Below are 23,990 nucleotides of genomic sequence, written 5' to 3'. Positions count from 1 at the left end.
GTGGTAACCTTGTGTATGCTTTTGATCCAGAGGCCCAATAATGATCCATAGGACTGCTGTTCCTCCTTCATGCCTCATACATCAAAACCCGGCCACGTTGGCGATTCTCTCCAACTTTCACTGTACCATTATTTCTGAAACATAAGGAGGCATTCTACAGGGGTAGTATCTGCCATGGTCCTCCCTCATTGTTGACCCGTGTCAAGAATCTTGCAATCTTCGGCCGTTGATCTTTGCATTCTTTTTCTGTATTTGCCAAAACTACTTCCCACTCTCCGGTTAATGCTTCTGCTTTGCACACAGCCAGTCCATCAGCCCATCCTTCAGGAGTAATCACTGTTCCTTTAATGTGCAGTTGACCTCTTTCCCAACATTCTCGTATTTCCTTCCCATTCTCATCTTTGCTTTGCACCATCTTATTTTCGTCAATCTTGATTCCTGCTCCATTTATTTCAGGCTGTTCATATTTTATGATTTGATGCTTTGTTTCTGGCTTCTCTCTTGTCTTTAAATCTTGTACAGAACTGTCTTCTCTTTGAGATGTCGCTTTATTCACCCACAATATGGATGCTCTTCTGCCTTCGAACTGTCCAAAGTGCGCGATGTATCAGGCGACGTGCTTTTTTTCCTGATACTTCTGTGGCTATGAATATTTTAGCGTTCCCAATGCATGAGGTATTAGGGAACACAAATAGCAGCTTTCATCTGACGCTCATCTGCCCACCTTTTTCATGTGCTGATACTAGAGGTTATTTTTTAAATGAGCCGAATTCTCAAGATATGTATTTATATCTTCATCGTTTTCCCCAACATCCCTTTTAAATTGAAATAGATGCCTAGTGACATTATAATAAATACGGTTTGTGATTCCATCAGGGATAATAGTAACTGTCCCATTGTTCCCCATCATGTCTGCATAATTTTTTATAACATGTCTGGATGCCATAATAATCAGGAGGAAAATACAAATCATAATAAAAAATGATATCACAAATTAGTATTCCATGAAAGCCCATAAATATTCTTGATGGCAATGTATCTCTTATATTTTGAAACCTCCTCATTCTCTTTTTAATTCTGAATATGTAAGCACACTTTCAAACCAAGAACTGCATGATGATTGCTAAAATTATCCTGAAAATGATATCATTGTTTTTAGGATTCCCAAAAAATGTCACTATATTCACGTATCTTCTCACTAAAGCTTGACACGACTGTAATATGTAGTTAAAAACAGCAAACAAAAATGTGCATAATGTTGTTGCAATAGGTAACATAAAGATATAAAGTGTGCTTTTCTTCTTTTTAACTTTGATAATTCAATGTAATATTCCAAGGATCTGTCTAAAAAAGAATGTTTCAGGATTACTACACATCTTTTTTACTCCTCTTCAAATGTTGAACAATCTTTGCCCTTAGTTCAAAATACTGCCATGCTCTTTATTTTCCTTGTCTTTTCTCTTGGCCATCCAACGAGTCTGCATGCCCAGAACCTCTTTTCTTGCTTCACCTTCAGTATCTTCAGGAGGGTTTAGAGTTTCTCCTTTATATGGGTTGATGGCATGCAGATGTAGCCAAGCTCGCCTTCCTTTTAATTTTGCAGCGGTTGGGGTAACTTCTTCCACCTCGTGCGGACCTTCAAAATGGGGTGTGCTCCAAGTGCATACAAATTTGCACACCAGCACCTGATCCCCTGGGTAAATGCTGGGTTCTTTAAACAAATATTCTTCTTCAATGGATTCATCATCTTTGTCGCTTCTCTCTGAACCCGCCCTCCAGTTTTTGACCTGTTCAGACATGAAAGAGGCACTTGCTGTCATTGGTGTTAGGTTATCATGCATCTCATCCCCTAATACCCTTGCTACACTGTGGGCATATGTTTTTAACCTAGTTGGAGGAGCAAGGGGAGTTCTCATGCGTCTTCCAGTCACCAACTCATGAGGAGTTAGATGGTAATCCGAGTCAGTTTTTCTTTAAGACATATAGGGCAATGGGTAGGCAATGTAGCCATCGCTTCTTCAACGTCATTTTGACCATCTCTATCCTCTCCTTCAACAGTCCATTTAATTGTTTGCAAATACCATTCACCTGTGGATGGTACACTGAGGAAAACGTATGCCTAATGCCTAATGGGATAACTATTTGTTCAAAAGGTTCATTCACAAAATGCGGTTCATTGTCAGACCGCAAAACCTCAAACACACCCCATCTTGGGAAGACCTAATATACAGGAAACTTGGTAGCACACCTTGGCGTCAGGATGTGTGCATGGATCTGCCTCGATCCATCGACAAAAACAACATACCACAACCAGCATGTATCTGCAACCAGCATGTATCTGCAACCATTGCATGTCTGCAGCATATCTACATAATCTATATGTAGGTGCTGCAATAGGTCATTGGGTCTGGGAATTGCTCCTCTCACTGTTTGCAAAGTATGCCCTGATGTACATTTCTGGCACACAATGCAATTTGCAATAACCCTGTGCCACATGTTCTAACAGATTGGGTGAGAGCCACTCTTCTGTAATTGTTGCAGCTAGACTCTCTTGAGTCATATGTGCGGGATAGTGAAGTTGCTCCAGTGCTATCCTCAATAATACTAGAGGCGGGGGTGCTGTTGAGCAGCCGTCATATGCAGACGTGAGGATCTGCTGCTCCGCCGGGGCTGCTGTTATTCTGCTAAAATATCCTGTCTGTTGTTACAAAACTTTAAGTATTTCAGTGCCGGCAGAGATAGAACTTGCACACTACCCCAGAAACACAGGTGAAAATCGGGGCCGCTTTAGCCTCATTGCAGCATCCTACGCAGTGAACAGTGGGCTGACAAGGTGGTGAATCTGCGTGGGCTGGCGGGAAGAAGACCGCGGCTGAGTGCACACAGTGCACCGTGGGTGCTGGCAGAGGACACCGGCCCAGAAAACATTTCAACAGAGCTGTGACTGGAGAAAGTACAACTGTCCCTGAAGTTGTGCGTCTCGAGGCGGGACGAGGCCCACAGAAGTCTGGGCGCACCCAATCTCATGTAGAGAGAGACGGAACATCCTCCACCTCAGCCGCGTGGCCTAAGATGCAGAGGCAGACTGCGTTCAGGCTGGGAAGTGAGCTGCGATCGTACATCCGCTGGACACAATGTTGAAAACCGAGGGACAGTAGCCTGGCAGATACTGGCGGTGAGTCCTGGTGGTGGCTGCAGGAGGGGCGAGAAGGCATACAGCAGTGCCGGGGGCCCAGGCAAGGAGGCTTTGATTTAGCAGATACCATACTGTGCTGGAGCCCTGCTGAGCTCCCGCGGCGTGAGGAGCCCCGCGGGGGACACAAGAAAAGAAAATAGCACAAGTGGAATATGCAGGACTCAAAGTGTGTCAGTAGGTTGAAGGTTTCCCTCCTGACCTCCCCTCGCAGCCTGGCCAACATTACCAAGGAGGACCAGCACCTGAATAAGAAAAGCGGGTCCCGACTGCGGAGTGCCGAGGGGTGCCACAGGTCGCGGGTGGTCCCATCAGGCTGGTGAGTGCGGCTGTGCGGAAGAAGCCTATGATGGGCCCTGATCATATCCTAGAGCTGGTCGGGGAAAGAAGGACACAGGAGCAAGCAGGGACACTGGAAATGGAGGTTTGCAGCACTATAGACACTGTGCGGGGTCGGCCTGTAGCTTGAGATCTGATGGGCGCCTGTGACCTGTGGAGCCCACGTGGTGGAAGAGAGGCATAGCCAATCGCTGCTTATAAACAAGCAGCTTGTGAGTGTCTTGTCTGCATTCACAAGAATCTGGGAACATCAACCGGGCTGCGGCCGGTGGCGCTGTCCCGCTCCTGGGGTCCGCTGAGACCATGAGGTCTTGGGCCCCATTTCTATATGCCCCTCCAATACTCAGAGAAGGATCACAGGTCTTGCTGTTAATCCTGAGAAACACAACTCACCTCCTCCTGCCTACCTAAGCACTTAGATGCAGACACAAGGGCGGGCATACGGGGGAAAGAAGCTGCACCAGGATCAAACGTGCCGAGGGTCTATGGTGAAAGACATGCCCTGCAATTGTGCGACACAAAATAAGATGTACCGCTACACAACAGGTACGCTAGTGACGACCGCCGCAGCCTGGGTCAGACTGGCAGGTGACAGTGCAAACGCAGACACCAGTCAAGTGCCATCACTCATAAACATTATGGCTGCCAAAGGTGATTCTAGGACGTCGATGGCAACCAAAATTGATGGTCTGGCCTCTGAAGTCTCCTTCTTACAACAAGACCTGCATAATCTGACCTCTTGCGTGGTTGAGACGGAACAGCTATATCTGATAGTGAAGACACAATAAATAAAATGGATGAACGACTGGAAAGGATGGTGGAGAAACTCACTACCCTCGAGACTCATGCGGAGGAGAAGGAAGGCAGTTCCCGCCACAATAACCTGCGCATATTTGGTCTCCCAGAAAAGGAGGAGGGACCGTCCATGGAACTCTTCTTGGAACGGTGGCTTTCAGGCCTCACGGCACCCAATAAACTATGCTCCTCCACATGGCAAGGGCGACTGGCCCGATCACCTACAATGGTGACCGCATCAGCTTTTTTCCGGATTATACAAGAGAAGCGCAGAAATCTCGGCATTCCTTTGACTCAGTAAAGAATCTTTCATCCCTCGGCATCAAGTATGCGCTGTTTTTCCCTGCCACCCTTAAGCTCTACTACAACAACACGTCCCAGTCTGGGACTGGTTGGAAATGCAGGTCCTCTTTGGCCCATGTCCAGAAATGCAGAAAGACTGCACGCCCCTGGGAGACAACGAAGTAACGAGCCCGACTCAAACAGAGACTCTGATACTACACAATGACGACGAGACCGGGAGATCCCCAAGAACTGGAGACATCACCTGAGAAACCGAGACGCATTGCAGGATGTGGCCTTGCCTTTGATGACAGTTATAGATCGACCCATTGAGACCCGAATCTCCTATATCTTTTGGATCCTAAAGTTTCAATTTACATAAGTTTGGGTGACAGGTGCTTCTAGTTTGGGGGAAGTGCAGGGTGGGGGGAGTTGGGGGTCGCAGTGGGGTTAGGGGGATGTGATGCACCGTGAGGTGCTAAAGATCATAGTTGAAAACTCATACACTGTAAGAAATCCACGCAGGCCTCGGAAAAGGGGAGAGGCCCAGGATTCGGGGTTGGTTATTATTCACGGTTTACCTTGGTTGGTCACATGGCTGCAGCAGGGATGGAGAGGAGTGGCACAGGAACATGCGGTGGGTGCACGCGGGGACAGGGCACAATTGAGATACTCACGGGGAAGGGAGATCCAAATCTCAGGATACCCCCCCAAATCCTGCAAAACACCATAATGGCTACTTGTGGCACGTGATGGGGAAATATCCCTATTAACATGGAACGTCAATGGACTGGGCTCTAGCATCAAGCAGAGACTGGTGCTCCAATTTCTTAACTGGCGCTCTCCTGATTGCTGTTTTTTTAGAAGATATAAATACTCACAAGCATATCATGCTGGATTCTCGAGTGGGGCTAGGGGAACGATGGTTCTTATACATAAGAGGGTACTGTTCCAACTGCGGAAGGTACGTACCAACCCAAAAGGTCGATTTGTGGTGGTACTTGGGGGCATGTGGGGAAGTAGCGGGGGCATCATTGCAGCCTATGCTCCCCCACCGCTTACAATGGAACTCCTGAATGATCTCCAAGCAGTAACACTTACTGAACAGGTAGACTCATGGGTCCTGGGGGGGGACTTTAACAAAGTTATGGAGATGGGTAAAGATAGGTCAGGCAAAGGTAACAAAAGCCGGGATAAACTGACCAAACTATATTCCTTTGTAGATCAATGGGGTTGGTGGACACATGGAGGGCACTGCATGAAACCGAATCTGGGTTCTCATTCTACTCTAACGCACACAGATCACTCTCCAGGATAGATAATTTTTTTGTCCCCCAATACATGGCACATAGGTTGCTGTCCGCAGTATTCCTTGCGAGAGGCATTTCAGACCATTCTCCCTTAGTGATAACACTGAGAAATGGGCATACCAAACCTGAAACAACCTGCACATGAACGCATACTATCTGGGAATACTCTAGATAATGGAGGGCCTTTCTCATAAGACCACAGAATACTTTGACCTTAATGAGGGATCGGTAGACTGGCCAACTACGACGGGTGAGGCTTATAAAACGGTTCTACCGGGGGAGGCCATCTCCTTGGTGTCGGCCCATCGCTGGCAAAATACTTAGGAGATCACAGAAGCAGAGCTTCAAGTGTCTAGGAGGGAAGAACAGCTTCTGGAACTGGCGAAATCGGGCCTCACATGAGGCCCTAATCACGGCACAGGAGGTCTTGAGGAAAACGGCCTTAGATAATACAAGGACCGCTCACTGGTCAGTCCAAAGCCAAATATATACGAGACTGGGGTGAAAGCCGGGTAGACTCTGGCCTGGCTAGAAAGACAAGACCAAAGCAAGGGGCAGGTACAGGCCATGCTAACAGAAGGTGGGAAACTGTTAACCAAAGACTCCGACATCGCAGAGGCATTTGCTACCTTCTATGAAAAACTTTATTCCCCCCAAGCAAGGGCAACCGAGATAAACAACCCACATTTCCTAGACTCGGTTGAACTCCACCCGCCTCTCAGAACACCAGGTGAGGGTTCTTGATTCCGAGATCACAGAAGAAGAAGTGGAAGCCACACTGTCGCAACTCCAATATGGGAAAACCCCTGGGCCCAACAGCTTCCCGGTAGAAACTTGGAACCAATTGGGGGGTGCAGTGACGAGACACATGCATTGCATGTTCCTACAAAGCAAGGAACAGGAAAGACTCCCCCCTGACCTAAGGAGGACATGTATAGTGGTAATGCCCAAATCAGGGCAACCCCTGGAACATTGTGCCTCCTATAGGCCTATATCATTAATTAATGGGGAAGCCAAGATTCTTGCACACATCCTGGCTAATAGACTGCTGGGAGTGATAGCATCCCTTCTCCACCCGGACTAATGTGGGTTCATGCCTGGCAGATCTACCCGGATGAACCTGCGGAGGGTATAGCTCGCTATTGACCATGCTCCGGCAATCTCTGACCCGCGGGCGCTTTTGGCTGTGGATTCCAAGAACGCCTTTGATATGGTGGGGTGGGATGCCCTGTGGGACAGACGGGATTCGGGCACGGGTTCATGTCCTGGGTTAAACTGCTCTATGAGTCCCCCAAGGAGGTCATGCAGGTGAATGGTTGGTCCTCCAGGGCGTTTAAACTGGGCCGCATGACCAGACAGGGATGTCCCTTCTCCCCCCTGGTATTTGTCCTTGCTATTGAACCACTGGCAATAAGACTCAGGACAGATTCGAACTGGACGGGATTCCGGTGGCCCTGGGGGAGGGAGGATCGTGTCTCATTGTACGCAAATGACCTCCTCATATATCTTAGTAAACCGACGGCCTCTTGCCCGGTAGTGTCCCATATCCTCTCAGAATACCAAAGATTTGGGGGACTTCAAGTGAATAAACAGAAAATTGTATTTTTCTCGCTCCAGGGTGGAGACACTGCAATCCTTGAAAGATGCCCGTACTCGGTCTCGCTCTTGGGCTTCACCTACCTTGGTATACGCATAAGTCCAACCTTGGACGACTTCCTCCAGCTCAATTTCAGCCTGTGATAGATAGATTTGCAGCTGACGTGTCCTACTGGCAATCCCTGCCCTTAACATTATTGGGTAAAGCAGCCCTGTTCAAGATGTTGACACTCCCGAGATTTCTATATGTCTTTCAGAATGCCCCACTTTCCATCCCCCAAACAATTTTTACATCAACAGATAGTGTCCTCCGGGGGTTACTATGGGGAGGGAGACAACCTCGCATTGCCTTTAAAACACTGCAACGATCGGTGTGTTAGGGAGGTATCGGATTGCCATGTCTTCGCACCTATTACTGGGCAGCACAAACGGGGGTGGTGAACAAATTCCTACACAGAGACCCGGCGATCCCACACATCAGGGCCGAGATAGGCAGAGCATGCCAGACCACTCCCCTTTAGATATTGTATGGTGAAAATAAAAGGGTGGTGGGAATGTCAAGGATGACACTACTCATTCGCCATGTTTGGGAAGAGGCCCAACAGCATATTGGGTGGAGAGGGAGGCCAATACTGGAGAAACTTCTGTGGCACAATAAGCATCTCCCCGAATTTCAGAAAATGGGGCACTTCAAGACCTGGGAGAGACAGGGCATATGTATACTCACTAGTACAGGATGGACACCTCCTAGATTTTGAGACGCTTCAGGGGAAGTTCGGTATCAAACCTAGTGAATATTTCAGGCATCTCCAATTAACACACGCTATCAATGGCCAATTCCCTAACTTGGGTGAGGTTCCCAAATGTTCCCCCCTCGAGACCAATGTCCTGCCAGATCGCATCCCGACCAAAGTCACTTCCACGCTATATCAGGTCCTCAACTCATTCGGAACCCAAGAACTGACCAGGCTAAAAGAGAATTGGGAAAGGGACCTGGGCTCCCTTAAAACCGGGGAATGGGTGGAGGCACTCATTTTTCCACGTAAAATTGGTATTGACGCCAAGCTAAGATTGATCCATCTCAAAATATTACACCAATCGTACTACTCCTGAGCAGCGATGGCACTATGGGGGATCGCGGACAGTGGGGAATGTCTGAGATGCAAAAGGGCAGAGGGCACCTTCTTTCATATGGTGTGGGGCTGTGACATACTCCAGAGATTCTGGGGGAGATGTATTAGAAAGATCTCTGACGTCTTGGGATCCCCGGTTCCACAGGACCTGAAACTGCTATTGATGGATATATGGGATGAGGTGGACTTCATTAAGCACGAAAAAACATTGCTGGCGGTGGCAATGGGAACAGGGAAGAGACAAACTGCTGCAACCTGGGGCTTGGCTGAAAAACGAAGTTTAAACTGTTGGTCCAATGAAGTGGACAGATGTGCGTCCCTGGAAACACACATCTACAAGGCCAGAGGGTGACCCGGGAGGTTTTTCAGAAGGTTTGGGGGAAATGGGAGGGCAATTTAGGAATATCTGCAATGGGTGACCCCGGTGGCCCACGATATTCCTCGAACGCACCGGGTGCCCCAGGCCCAACCATACTGGTCCCTAGGGCCCCCATATACCCGTGCGCTGGTCATGAAATGCTGCATGACTTGTAATGCTGTATCTGTGCCATGTGACCTTGTTGATTGTTTAATGTTGATATGTACTCATTATTGAATCAATAAACAGAGTTATAAAAAAATAATACTAGACGCATAACTGGCTTTCCAGTGCAATCCTGTCTCCAAATTGCCTCAGTGGTGGATAAACAACACCCCCATTTCTTCCATAAATCCTTTTCTTGTGGTGCTCGTACTTGTATCTCAATTAACTGGACAATAGACAGCATGTTAAAGTCCTCCTTTACCAACATGCATCGTCCTGTCATCTGTTTGATACTTTCAATTTCAAAATTAGTAATCTCTAGAAAATAGGCTGCTTTTTTGGCTTCTAAATCTGTCGCTTCGTTTCTGTGGAAAAGTACATCTTCTCTTAGTGTGGACTGTGCATTTTATGACTGCTAGCGTCAATGGGAGTGCTAATACTTCAATAAATGTATCCAATAGGTCTGCATGTTTCACTGGAGTGCCGTCTGCGTGGAGGAAGCCCCTCCTTTTCCAGTGTGACAAACCTGCGTGTACAGTTGACTTTACATAGGCATAGTCTGAGTACACCGTCACTTCCTCATATTCAAAACTCTGAAGCGCGGCGATAAGCACCACTAATTCTGTTGCTTGTGCTGAGTAATGCGAAGGCAATCACACACTTATCACTACTTCAAATTCACCCTCTCGGTACAACTTCACTAACGCTAATACAGTATGCCTTTCGCCAGTTGTTTGATCAATTTCTGAAGAACCATCCATAAAATCAACTCCCCCCCTCCCAATAGCATTTTCTCTAACTTGGGGAATTTCATTGCAATTTTCAATGTACGCTGTATGATCATGTATATAATAATCACCCTCCCTTACTAGTTCTGCTATGAACGATGCTGGGTTCACTGTCTTGCATCTAACCATTTTTATCGTAGGATTTGATATAATTACCTCGTATCAATGTACGTTTAGGCTTCTCTAAAATCACAAATAATGCATGCTCTACAAATAGTATTACTGAACACACCATTGTTATACTTTAATCTTTTTTGATCGTGAATGCAGCAGCAGCTAAAGACTGCTTACAGGGATAGTGTCCTTTCATAACTGGATCTAGAATTCCACTATAATAAGCCAATGGTGTATGCTTGTGTCCTAATGTCATTTCTGTGTAAGGACTGCTGTCATGACTTCTCTATTTGAATGAGAAATAGGTAAAACTCCTCATCTCATCTGTACACATTATTTTACTGTTGCCCACCTGTGCTTCTTTAAGCCCTTTTAAAAGTGGTAGAATATAAGTATTGTAATCAAAATCCCAGGCCCTGCAATAATTGTATAGGCCTAGAAACTAGGCCTAGAAACTGCTGCATTTCCCTCACTGTTTTAGGTTCTGCAGTCTTCATTATTGTTTCTGCTCTCTCAGGTCTCACTTTCCTCTCCTCATGGGAGATCAAGTGTTCTATGTACAAGACCTCTTTCAAGCAATATTGTAACTTCTCTTTGTCTACCTTGTACGCTTTCTCTGAGAGTATAGTCATGAGGTTAACTGAATCTTCTCTGCATCTTTCTCCTGTCTCACTGCACACCAAAATGTCATCCACGTATTGAACTATTGTACTTTCGAGCTGGGCATTACCCAGATCCATCTGATGGATTCTATAAAATATCGAGGGGGACTCACAGTACCCCTGCAGCAATCTTGTATGTTTCTGGCAGATATTTCTATACGAAAAGGAAATCAAATCTTGTGAGTCTTCATGAATGGGAATTGAAAAGAACACATTTTTTAAATCTATAACTATGAAATACTTGGCCTTGGATGGGATGTTGTACAATATTGTTGCAGGATTCATAACTAAAGGAAACTCAGCTTCGACTATATTGTATAGAAGGCAAAGGTCCTGTATAAATCTCCATGATCCCCCCATCGATTTTCTCACTAGATACACAGCCGTATTACATGGAGAGTCTGATGGCACCATTATACCTTGATTCTTCAAAGCGGAAATGGTCTCAAATATCCTTTATCCGCTTCTCTAGACATAGGGTATTGCTTTACTCATGACAAAGGAGCTTCTGGTTTGAGTTTGGTTTTAACTGCTCATACTCCTTTTAATAGACCCACATCACATGGACTTGTGGCCCATAAAGTATTTGGTACTTTCTCTAAATCTTCTTGGAGAAATATCGGTACCTTTTTTACCATCACCATTCTCTGTAGAATCTCTCTATTCTCTACTTTAATCCAACAAGTGAGACTTATAAAAACTACTAACTCAAAGTCTGAATATTCATCCTTAAACAGCTCTTCATCTGTTAAATATGTCAACCTATATCCTTCACTGAGAGCTATCACTGTTATCCATCCTCTTCCCTCATCATCTGTCCCATGAAGAACCACTCATTCCTCTCTGACCACTGCTGCTTCTAACTCTAAGTTAATAATCTGTCCTTATTCATCGTCCATAGGGATTTCTGGTCTGAACATAGCTTGTCTATCAATCGGGGCAACCATGATAATACAACAGTCACTCCATACAAAAATACTTCTGTATTTAAGGGAACACCTCGTAATGCATTCTGGCCTGTAGAGGCTAATATAAGTTCTTTCACATTCAGATAATGTATCCCAGGGGTGGAACACATTATTCCCTCATCAGTAAAAGATACTGTCATGCTGAGCTTTGTCATCAAGTTGCACCCTAATATGTTAACTGGCGTCTGCCTGGAATACAGAAATGGCATTGACACATAATGTTCTCCTACAGAGATTGGTAATTTGTATGTAAAAGGAACTCAATTTGTTGCTCCAGAGAATACTTGTGTATTCATGGCAATACCTGACATTGGATATTTTCCCTTGCAGACACAGGAACGAGTTGCTCCAGTGTCTATGAGAAATGAAAATGTTTTACCCTGGTGTCAGACATAGTAATGAGCACATCAGGTTGCTCTGTGGGCTGTCGTATTGTGGGTATGAATTCATCCCTGTACATGTGAAAGGATTTCCTCCTACCATAGACACACTCCCCAATTTGGGTGCGGGTGCTTGTTGAACTTCTGTGTTCATTTTCCATTGTGGTACCATAGCCTGTTGTGTCTGTACTTGCTAAGGTTGTGTCTGTTGTGTTTGCATAGGCAATTGGTATAACTTCCCTTGTGGCGTTTGTATTTGTACTGGCACCTGCTGCATTTGCTGTGGTTGCAGCGCATATGTCTGAGCATGCGTGTGATATTGGGCATAATATTTCTTTGGTTCTACATTATATTACTGAACATAGCCCATCCCTCCTTTTGGAGTTTGTCAGTTTTGCTGCATGCCTCCTCTGCTTCTACATGTTATAGCTATATATCCTATTCTCCCCCAATTCCAGCATTGTTGCTGCTCTCCACCATTAAATCCCCCCCTTCCCTGAGGGTTTTGAAATCCACCTCTTCCTCATCCTCCCCTAGGCCCATTCACTCAACAATTATACCAACTCTGATCTGGGGGATACATTGTGTTACTTTTCTGTCCTGTTTGCATCTCCTGTGTCACACCACATTCATTACTTGTCAATACCGCTCCTTCTATGGCTATTTTTGACAATTTCTTTTGAACAAACTTTGCTTCCTCCTGCTTTCTACTCTCAGCGTTCTTCTTGTTCTTCTCCTGCATTAATCGGCAGGGATCATGATCGTCAATTGTATTTCTGGCCATAGTTTCGCTTCTATTCCCAACTGCTTTTTCATCTGCTGTTCCATTGGCTTGGGCAGTCCCTGACACAAAATGTGATAAAATAATGCCACTGTTTTATCCCACAGTTCACGTGTCTCTTGGTGCCAGTTCTCTTGAATATCTTGAATATAAACAACAGGGTCCTCATCCTCCCCCATCTTCCTAGCCATCATTGCACCCATATCTGATGTATCAGGATGTTTCAGGATATTGCACTCTTAGTGCCTGCCATACCTCTGCTATACAATTAATAAATGGCGCTGCATCGCGTGTTGTGTTTTGTGCAGTCACACCTGCGTATCCTGCTCACCTCCAAATGTCATCAGCTCTCTCCTATGATGGCTGTCAGCAGGCCTTTTATGTCACCTATTGCTAACTTCATTTCTGATGTTATTCTCTCTAATTCATAAATCCATTTTCCCACCCCAGATGTTAAACTCAGTAATTTACACCTTAAATCTTTATCCATGTGTGGTCATGGTATATACTGTGGTTGTCCTTTCTCTAGTAATGGGAATTATGAGAATTCCAGTCCATAATCATACCTGCTATACCATAATCATAATCAGACCTGCCTACACTCCTTGCTTTTCCTTGTCTGGCCTGTTCGCCTTCATCCTGGTAATGCCCTTATCCTACTCATGTAAGGTGAAGTTACATCCATTGTACTGGGCAATCGTTCTTGTGGACGTTCAGTATACAGTGTCGATGCTTGTGCTCTCTATTTTGGGGTCCTTGTAAATCTGACCATTTTACCCCCTTCTCTATACTTGATTCATTTGAAAATCCACATGGACCCTCTCTTCTCGCTCTGTCATTTTCTTCCCTTTCCTCGTCTGACATAAATATGCCCCAGCTTGTATGATTGTTATCATTTTCCGCATCATCAGGATCTAGTCTACTTAAAGACAGCGTTCTGTGCTTGTCTGTTATGGTGTCATCTGATCATCCTCCACCCCATTCATCAGCCCATGTTGGTACTATTTGGTACTCCTTGCAGCTCCCTGTGGGCTGTTGTGACCCTGTCTATTCCTCAATTCGCTCTTGTGCTTCTATCAGCACTATGCTTTTAGACCATAGATATTCTATCTCATCATCTTTTAGTCCCCTACTGCTGTTAATTCTTTCTTCCCTCTTCCTCATCTTCCTTAATTAATCTTCTTCTCACCTTCTTTGCAACCTTCATTTTTTCATTCTTTGCGCTTCTATCTCCTTTCGTCTCTTCTCTTCTAGCCTTTCTTTTTCCTTCTTTGCCTCATATCTTCCTCATTCTTCCCTTTGCTTGCATTCTATTTCTTCTTTATATGCTCTCTCTTCCTCCTTTTATTTATTTTCCCACGGTTCTCTTTCTCAAACCCCATCACTGTCCTTATCGTCCAGCTTGAGTAATATTTGTCCTTCCATCCACTCATTCTGTACTATCGCTATTCCCTTAGCTTTGTCCTTCATTCCCTTGTTTCCTCGCTTCTCACTCTATCTCCATCTGTCTATCTTGTCTGTCCTTCCTCTGCTCACGCTGTTTACTTTCATGGCGTGACAATATATACTTGCATTCTCTGTCTTGGCTGTCTTCCACATTGTCCTCACTGCTATAGGCGGGGGGCTCATATGTCAGATTTACGGACCCCGACGCTGCTTTCAATTCCTTTAAGGGGTAAAATCCCTTCTCCTCTGTGTCTACCCTCTTGTTTTTAGGAGGGGGAACTGGAGTCAAAGGCGTTTTATCATCCCCTTTCTGCTGATTAAGCATCCACTCCTTCTCCGTTGGATCTTCTTTCTTGCTCTGATACATTTTCGATAACTCTAAAATAGCCAACACTTTCTGCAGCTTCTTTCCCTTATATGCGGCATGCAAATATGTCGTCCTGATGCCACGGCATAAGTGGTTTATTAGTTGTGGCTCTCACCCATTCAGAATGATACTTCCTTATCTTGGCTGTGTATCGTGGCAATGTCCTAAATAGATGTAGAAGCGGAGTGTCTCCCATGTCGACAAATACACTGCACTGATCAATTTGAGCAGGCACCATCAATTGCTGCTTATTATCCAAAAATAAAGAGATTGAATCCACTTTTAAAATTCTATGCAACAATGTTGTTTTTGTTCCTTCGTTTTCACTTTCTATCAATTTTTAATACATCATTCATATTTTTTTTTTATTTTTTTTTATTTTTTTTATTAGTTTTACATAAATATTACATGAAGAAGTTAACATTGAATCTTATAACATTCCCTTCCCCCCCTCCCCCCTCCCTCCCCACGGGATGGATGGAGTCATTTTGTCCAGGGATATATCATTCATATTTTAAGAACCTCTTCTCTATTTTTGTATTAGTTTCCTTTAATTTTTATTCTTCTGATTGACATAAATCTTTTGATAAAAAAATCAAAAAAATAACCATAATTCTGTACTATCGTTTTATATCTATTTATTTAAACACAATAAAAACTTTACACTAGCATATTTATAACCCCACACATGTGCACTTCAATAATTTCCCCTGCATATACCTTACTTTACTATCTTTAGTAAATGTATCTCATCCCACTTTTACTCCTTCTTGGAGCTTGATATGCACTTTTCCTATTGGCTTTGCCTCAGGTATCCTTAACACCCCAACATGGAGTCTTTTTATTGCGCAACCTCCCGTCCCTTTGGAACCAGGAATCAAGGTATTTACTTCTCTTCTTTATAATCCCCAAAAATCCAGTAATTGATATATATATATATATATATATATATATATATATATATATATATATATATATATATATATATATAAATAAAGAAAACGCACAAGCCCCTGCACGGTTGTAACACTCCAAAAAACCGCCCAGCAGGCATATGCAAAAAGTATTCCAGCACACAAGACTTTAGCTATTCTAAAATGTCATTTTATTTAGGCATAATACAGCTCATTACAAAAACAGGGGTTAAATAGTTCACCCCTGTGACAGACGCAAGGTGTCACAAAGCACTCACCCCACGGGTGGATGAAAGTCACACGTTCCACCTGAATGCTCAGGCTTCCTCAGACCTTTTAAAATCCAAATGCGGCTTGCACATCATGGAGTATGAAACCAAAAAGCAATTACAGGGCGTCTCCGTGCGTTTCACATCACTTGCGTGTTGCGGTCATGTGACTGCTGCAAGTGCAAGAGATGAAATCTCTCCAACTCAATGACCTCCATATTGGAATGGTCAAGTATCTGTAAAATAGTAAATTTTAAATATATAAATAGTAAATATAGTAAATCTGCTATATACGAGATACAGCAGATTTGCTTGCGAAGGTAGAACATATTTATTGGGAGCCTAGTTACCTTCTTGTATCAATTGATGTAGTATCTCTGTATACTTCTATTCAACATGCAGCAGGCATGAAGGCCCGCCAATCGTTTCTGGAAAGTAGATCAATTAGTTATCGACAGCATAATCAGATGCTATTAAATATGCTACTATTTTGTCTAGAACATAACTATTTCCTCCATGAAGATCAACTGTACCAACAAACACGGGGAACGACAATAGGGTCATGCATGGCCCCAACATACGCCAACCTATATATGGGTTGGTGGGGGATACACAAGGCGTGGGCGGAGGAATTGGAACACTGGACCCAACATGTTAAAATCTGGTATCGTTTTATAGACGATCTGTTTATTATATGGGATGGGACAGAATCGGAACTTTCTGAATATGTTGATATACTTAATACCAACACGCTAAATTTGGAATTAACTACAGTCATCAGCCAATAGAATCTTGTATTTCTGGATGTAGAATTTCAGGTAGTTAATGACAAATTGATGTCTAAATTGTATAGAAAACCCACAAGTTCCAATTCCACTCTCCACGCCAAGAGTCATCACCCTAAAGCTCTGATTGACTCTATCCCCTATGGAGAATTTTTGCGAGCCAAAGGAGCCTGTAGCAATAACGATGACTATATGAGTGAAGCTAGAAACATTAGTCATAGATTTGTTAGACGTGGCTATGGTAAGAAAGCCATCTCTAGGAGCTTTACAAAAGCAGCCTCATCCACGAGAGAATCCTTGTTGATTAGAAAAACTAAAATCAAAGACAGAAAAATCAGGCTTATTACAGGGTTTAACCATCATGCCAAAGAAATCAAAATGATTATGAAAAAACACTGGAAGGTGTTGCTCACTGATCCTCATCTTAGGTTAGTGTTGGATGACTATCCACAGGTTACTTATCGAAAGGATCCCACTCTCAAAACCATGTTATCTCCAAGTATGGTCAATACTCGGCCAGTAGTAAATACAGGGATGATTCAAAAGAACAGATTTGGTTTTTATAAATGTGCCCATTGTAAACTGTGCAAGCATGTATCTATGGTTCCTTTTAAGAGTGTAAATGGCCAATGTTGGAAATATAAGCATAGCATTTCTTGCATCACTAAATATGTTGTGTGTGCCATCACCTGTGCTTGTGATCTCCACTATATAGGCTCAACTATTGGTCCCTTAAAGATGCGGATCCTTCAACATTATAGAGCCATAAAAAATGGGGAAAATGGGGATCTAACATATCCTCGGACGAGTCATTTTCAGGATAAGCATAATGGTGATGTGCAATTCCTATCCTTCACGGGGTTGGCCCATGTACCACTAAATAAAAGACTAGGTAACCGTGAACTGAAATCGAGACAGTTAGAAGCTACACTCATATGCAAATTTGACACCTTGAAACCAAAAGGCCTGAATATAGACGCTGAATTGTACATGTGTTTTTGCAATCATGAGCCGGCCGGGAATAAGATGCTATTTTATACCTTTATATATTTTTACATCTTTGAGTCCTGTTACATTTGTTGCTGAATTATTGTGTCACTAACACAGGATCTGCTGTCGGCACATTGTGAAGAGTAATGGTTAAACATCTTTGCACTGCACTTTATCTAACGGATGTAGAATATAGGAATTGTTATTTACACGTTGGAATGGACAAGAATAGGAACATTAATATATTGCACTTTATGGAGCATATGGCCAATAAGGGAATAGCTATTTGTATAGTAGAAGCATAAATCAAGAGACATTACATCTTTGTTGGTAATGTATCAGTATTGAGCTGCTATTGATTTAAACTGAGATATTAACATAGGAAATGTCATTTGCTATTTGCACATTGTAAGAAGCTATTATATGATTAATCAATTTGTAGCTGTTCTTTTTATACTCTGCTTTCTTGTTTATACATTGATTTGAGAAAGGGACCTTGCCTGGAAGATTATGATTATTTTCCACATGCACATATGAGTGGATATCCACTTCTCTTATGTATTCAAGTTGGAACAATAGGGCATTTGCCCTCTTATAATTAGGTTGCTGTTGTTCAGCTCGTAGACTTTTGGCTTAGGAGCACTTACCCCATATGGGGGGGGGAGGGCGGATGCCTAGTAGTGGCCATTTGAGCCACTGTTAGTCATTTTGATGATATATGAGCACACTTGTGTGCAGATGTTACACATTAAATAATTATGACATTTTTTTAAAAAATAAGCAGTTTCGAGCTTTTCCTCCGTGCAGTTTTCATTGCGGTGGCCACTAAATAGCCTTAGTGTTTTTCCAGCACGTTATGTCTTTGCGATTGTGCTATTACATATATCTATTTTACAGCTAAGTGACCATTCCAATATGGAGGTCATTGAGTTGGAGAGATTTCATCTCTTGCACTTGCAGCAGTCACATGACCGCAACACGCAAGTGATGTGAAACGCACGGAGACGCTCTGTAATTGCTTTTTGGTTTCACACTCCATGATGTGCAAGCCGCATTTGGATTTTAAAAGGTCTGAGGAAGCCTGAGCATTCAGGCGGAACGCGTGACTTTCATCCACCCGTGGGGTGAGTGCTTTGTGACACCTTGCGTCTGTCACAGGGGTGAACTATTTAACCCCTGTTTTTGTAATGAGCTGTATTATGCCTAAATAAAATGACATTTTAGAATAGCTAAAGTCTTGTGTGCTGGAATACTTTTTGCATATGCCTGCTGGGCGTTTTTTTGGAGTGTTACAACCGTGCAGGGGCTTGTGTGTTTTCTTTATATATACAAATTTGGCTAAATTCGTTTTTCCAGCACCAGCCACTAAATGAGGGAGAGCGCAATTTTTTAGCTAAATTGGTTTACCTATATATATATATATATATATATATATATATATATATCAATTACTTCAGTAGCCTTTCTCTGGATCTCTGTCTCAGCCTTTCACCTCTTTGTGGGTTCTTTGTACTTCGACACCAAATTGAAGTACCTGGGTAGACTTTTGGAAGCTTTCCTCAGTGTTCCACGATTCAGTTAGAAGGTAGATCAGGAGATCATAGTAAACACATCTTTCTGGTTTGAGCTCCCATCCTCCACTCCTCTAACAGTCACACCTGCAATCCCTAGGGTTCCACAGGTCCCACATTCCACACTACCTCACAGCTCATGCACACATTCACACAAAGCAGGTGACCAAGTCACTACACAATCATTTGCCTAGGCCAATCAATGGCAAATATTGATATCTTAAAGAAATTTCAATAAGCGTATATGTTATGTTACATTATGATGATTTATACCGAACACCGCTGTCATTTGTATGGTGCCCAGGTGCTCACGGAGCTCTGTAAGAAAAGTGGGTGGGGTTGGTTAGTGAGGGTGGTGGGATGTAGATTTCTGGTCTTGTGGCATTGTTGGTGTTGTGTGTGTGTGTTTTGTGCGTCTCTGTGTGTAGGTTTGCTGGCCCTTTTGGGTGTGTGTAGTACGTGGGGCATATGCGGATGAGGAAAGGAGGAGCGGGGGTCAGTTGGCTTCTGTTTGGTTCTGGGTGTGCTGTTGTTTTGTTGTTGGATCTTCTATAGTGTCACTAAACCCAGATCAGATCATGTTAATTGCAATCAGTGTCTGTCCAACATCATAATAGACGACCATGCTCCGCTTCAAGCCAAGATCGTTCACACTGACGGAACCAGCAATAAGTGGTATTCCTCCAACCTCTGCATACTCAAACAGTCCCTTAGAAGATCATAGAGATAACAGAGGTAACATCCTAATGTGGAGTTCCCCATGAAATACAAATCAGAATGTTCCGGATGTGTCCCAGCTTGGGGAGGAAGGATGGCTCAGGGGCAACGAAGGATAGCTCAGGGACAACACGTTTGTCTTGGAAGCCAAACAATGCAGCACAACACCGGTTCGAATCCCGATCCCACACTTAGAAACCACTTGTTTGTATTAAGCTTGTCATAGAAAAACAATTGTAATTATATAAGCAGGCTGGGATTGAATACAAGCATACTTGTTATTCCACTCAAATTGATCAAGCTTCAAATTGCACCAATAAGCTATTTAGTATCTTAAACTGATTCATCAAACCTACATGCGCTATTACCAATGGTGTGCTTTAATTCAAACTTACTTTCAATATAAAACAGTTAACATAAGAACTAAGATAACTCATCATATCCTCTCAGTGACGCATGAAGTCAGCAATTCATATCCCAGACCTTGAACCATCGAATATCAGTATCCCTTCAGCATGCCCCAGTATTTATTTTGTTAATGTTACCTGCCTTGAGACTGTTTCTATTATAACTAGATGCAAGCCTACCTGTTGCTATTGAGTCCTTTGATTAGAGCGCTTATAAGGTGCTGATGTTATAAAGCAGTTGTTCCTAGCGCCCTACAACAGGCATGGGTTATGTGGCAGGGCCAGTGTACTGGTCTTGTCAGGGATGGGTAAAAGCCCCATTTTGCACAAGGCTGGAGGAACTGGGAGGGTTCCAGAGGCTTGGGCAGGAGCTCGTAAGAGGGCCCCAATTCCTGCTAGTTCCAGTATGCCTCTGTGCAGTGCCCCGTGCATCCAACACATAATGTTTGCCAGTATTCTCTCCTTTGTTTCAGAAACATCTCATCCGATGTCAGTGATAAGAAAGAAACCAATGGAAAGCCTGCTTCAATGCCCTATGGCAGAGACATGTAACCGAACACCAGACATCCGGCAATCCCAACACCGGTTGTCCATGCAACCGAACACCAGGCATCCAGCAATCCCAACACTGGTTGTCCATGCAACCGAACACCAGACATCCAGCAATCCCAGCACTGGTTGTCCATGCAACCGAACACCAGACATCCGGCAATCCCAACACCGGTTGTCCATGCAACCGAACACCAGACATCCAGCAATCTCAACACCAGTTGTCCATGCAACCGAACATCAGACATTCAGCAATCCCCAATCCGATGTCAGTGATAAGAAAGAAACAAATGGAAACCCTGCTTCAATGCCCTATGGCAGAGACATGCAACCGAACACCAGACATCCGGCAATCCCAACACCGGTGTCCATGCGACCGAACACCAGGCATCCAGCAATCCCAACACTGGTTGTCCATGCAACCGAACACCAGACATCCAGCAATCCCAACACTGGTTGTCCATGCAACCGAACACCAGACATCCATCAATCCCAACACCGGTTGTCCATGCAACCGAACACCAGACATCCAGCAATCCCAAATCCGATGTCAGTGATAAGAAAGAAACCAATATAAACCCTGCTTCAATGCCCTATGGCAGAGACATGCAACCGAACACCAGACATCCAGCAATCCCAACACCGGTTGTCCATGCAACCGAACACCAGACATCCAGCAATCCCAACACCGGTGTCCATGCAACCGAACACCAGGCATCCAGCAATCCCAACACTGGTTGTCCATGCAACCGAACACCAGACATCCAGCAATCCCAAAACTGGCTGTCCATGCAACCGAACAACAGACATCCAGCAATCCCAAATCCGATGTCAGTGATAAGAAAGAAACCAATGGAAACCCTTCTTCAATGCCCTATGGCAGAGACATGCAACCGAACACCAGACATCCAGCAATCCCAACACCGAGTGTCCATGCAACTGAACACCAGACATCCAGCAATCCCAACACTGGTTGTCCATGCAACCGAACACTAGACATCCAGCAATCCCAACACTGGTTGTCCATGCAACCGAACACCAGACATCCAGCAATCCCAACACCGGTGTCCATGCAACCGAACACCAGCCATCCAGCAATCCCAACACTGGTTGTCCATGCAACTGAACACCAGACATCCAGCAATCCCAACACTGGCTGTCCATGCAACCGAACAACAGACATCCAGCAATCCCAAATCCGATGTCAGTGATAAGAAAGAAACCAATGGAAACCCTTCTTCAATGCCCTATGGCAGAGACATGCAACCGAACACCAGACATCCAGCAATCCCAACACCGAGTGTCCATGCAACTGAACACCAGACATCCAGCAATCCCAACACTGGTTGTCCATGCAACCGAACACTAGACATCCAGCAATCCCAACAGTGGTTGTCCATGCAACCGAACACCAGACATCCGGCAATCCCAACACTGGTTGTCCATGCAACTGAACACCAGACATCCAGCAATCCCAACACTGGCTGTCCATGCAACCGAACAACAGACATCCAGCAATCCCAAATCCGATGTCAGTGATAAGAAAGAAACCAATGGAAACCCTTCTTCAATGCCCTATGGCAGAGACATGCAACCGAACACCAGACATCCAGCAATCCCAACACCGAGTGTCCATGCAACTGAACACCAGACATCCAGCAATCCCAACACTGGTTGTCCATGCAACCGAACACTAGACATCCAGCAATCCCAACACTGGTTGTCCATGCAACCGAACACCAGACATCCGGCAATCCCAACACTGGTTGTCCATGCAACTGAACACCAGACATCCAGCAATCCCAACACTGGTTGTCCATGCAACTGAACACTAGACATCCAGCAATCTCAAATCTGGTTGTCCATGCAACCGAACTCCAGACATCCGGGAATCCCAACACTGGTTGTCCGCGCAGCAATGACGAGAGAGAACTACCGGGGAGAGAGAGGGACAGACCACAGTCACAGTCCTACATGGATGCCAGACGAACGGCCTGGTGATACTGAAAGAAAGCGGCAAGCTCCACCATGGTCAGCAGACGACCTAGACCACCAGGGTTTACACTAGGTGTGTGAACAAAGGCTCCCCCTCCCCACATAGGACGCACCTCGGGCCATCTGGAACAAGCCCCCTGGCACAAACATGAACAATTACCTTTCAGGGCCACTATGCGTGTGTGGCGGATCCGTGCTGGAAAAGTGTGGGTGGGACTTTGTCCAGTACCTGCCACACATCTGGGAGGTAAGACTGGACCAGGTTGGCCAGGAAAAGGGAGACAATCCTGGCAAGGACAGTCCGATAGAACCAGGAAAGAGGAAGTGTGGGTTATTCAGGTAATGTTAGAGGGGGCAGGACGACGAAGAGAAAAGTAGGAGGGTTGTGGAGGTGATTTGTGGAGCAGGTGAGGTATTGGCTAGTGAGTGGAAGTGGTAATTCAGTGGGAGTGTGAGGAGTGGTTGTGAAATGATAGTTGGGGAGTGAAAAGAGGGTGTTTCAATAGTTTGGAGAGAGGAGGGGATGTTAGTATGCAGGAGGGGAGAGATAGTGTGGAGGAGGTGAGTAGTAGTGTGGAGGAGGTGGTTAGTAGTGTGGAGAAAGGCAATAGTATGATATGATGAGGCATTTATAATGCGCCTCTACACAAGTGTTTCAAGGCGAGAAAGTAGTAGTGGAGGAGTGGAGTAGTAGTTCGGAGGAGAGAGTAACAATATGGAGGTGGGGTAGTAGAGAAGAGGGGGGTCGTTGTAGAGAAGTGGAGGGTGTAGTAGTCGTGGAAGGAGGAGTAACATCAAAGGCAAGACCTCGGAGGAGTGAAACATCGAAGGGACAGAAGACCGGTGGGAGGAGTAAGAAGGAGAAATGGAGCAGTCAGAGTAAAGAGAAAGGGGTGAGAGGGGGCCCGATAGAAAGAGCTTTGAATCGATGCTGTGTAATTGCAAAGCATCATCGCTATTCCTGTTAGAGCCTGGTCAGGCTACCTTTAGGGCACCGTCATGAGTATAAGGAAGCTTTTAGACAGTGGGGATCAATATGGGAGCAGTATCCTGGTGTTAAGGACGCCTGAGTTAGAGAGGAGGGTCATAACAAGAGGGGGGGGGGGCGGGGGGGAG

This window comes from Ambystoma mexicanum, chromosome 4q (assembly GCF_040938575.1).
Source record: "Ambystoma mexicanum isolate Mex_15411 chromosome 4q, UKY_AmexF1_1, whole genome shotgun sequence".
Lineage (NCBI taxonomy): Eukaryota > Metazoa > Chordata > Amphibia > Caudata > Ambystomatidae > Ambystoma > Ambystoma mexicanum.
The sequence above is the reverse complement of the archived record's forward strand: the minus strand, read 5'-3'. Positions refer to the sequence as shown.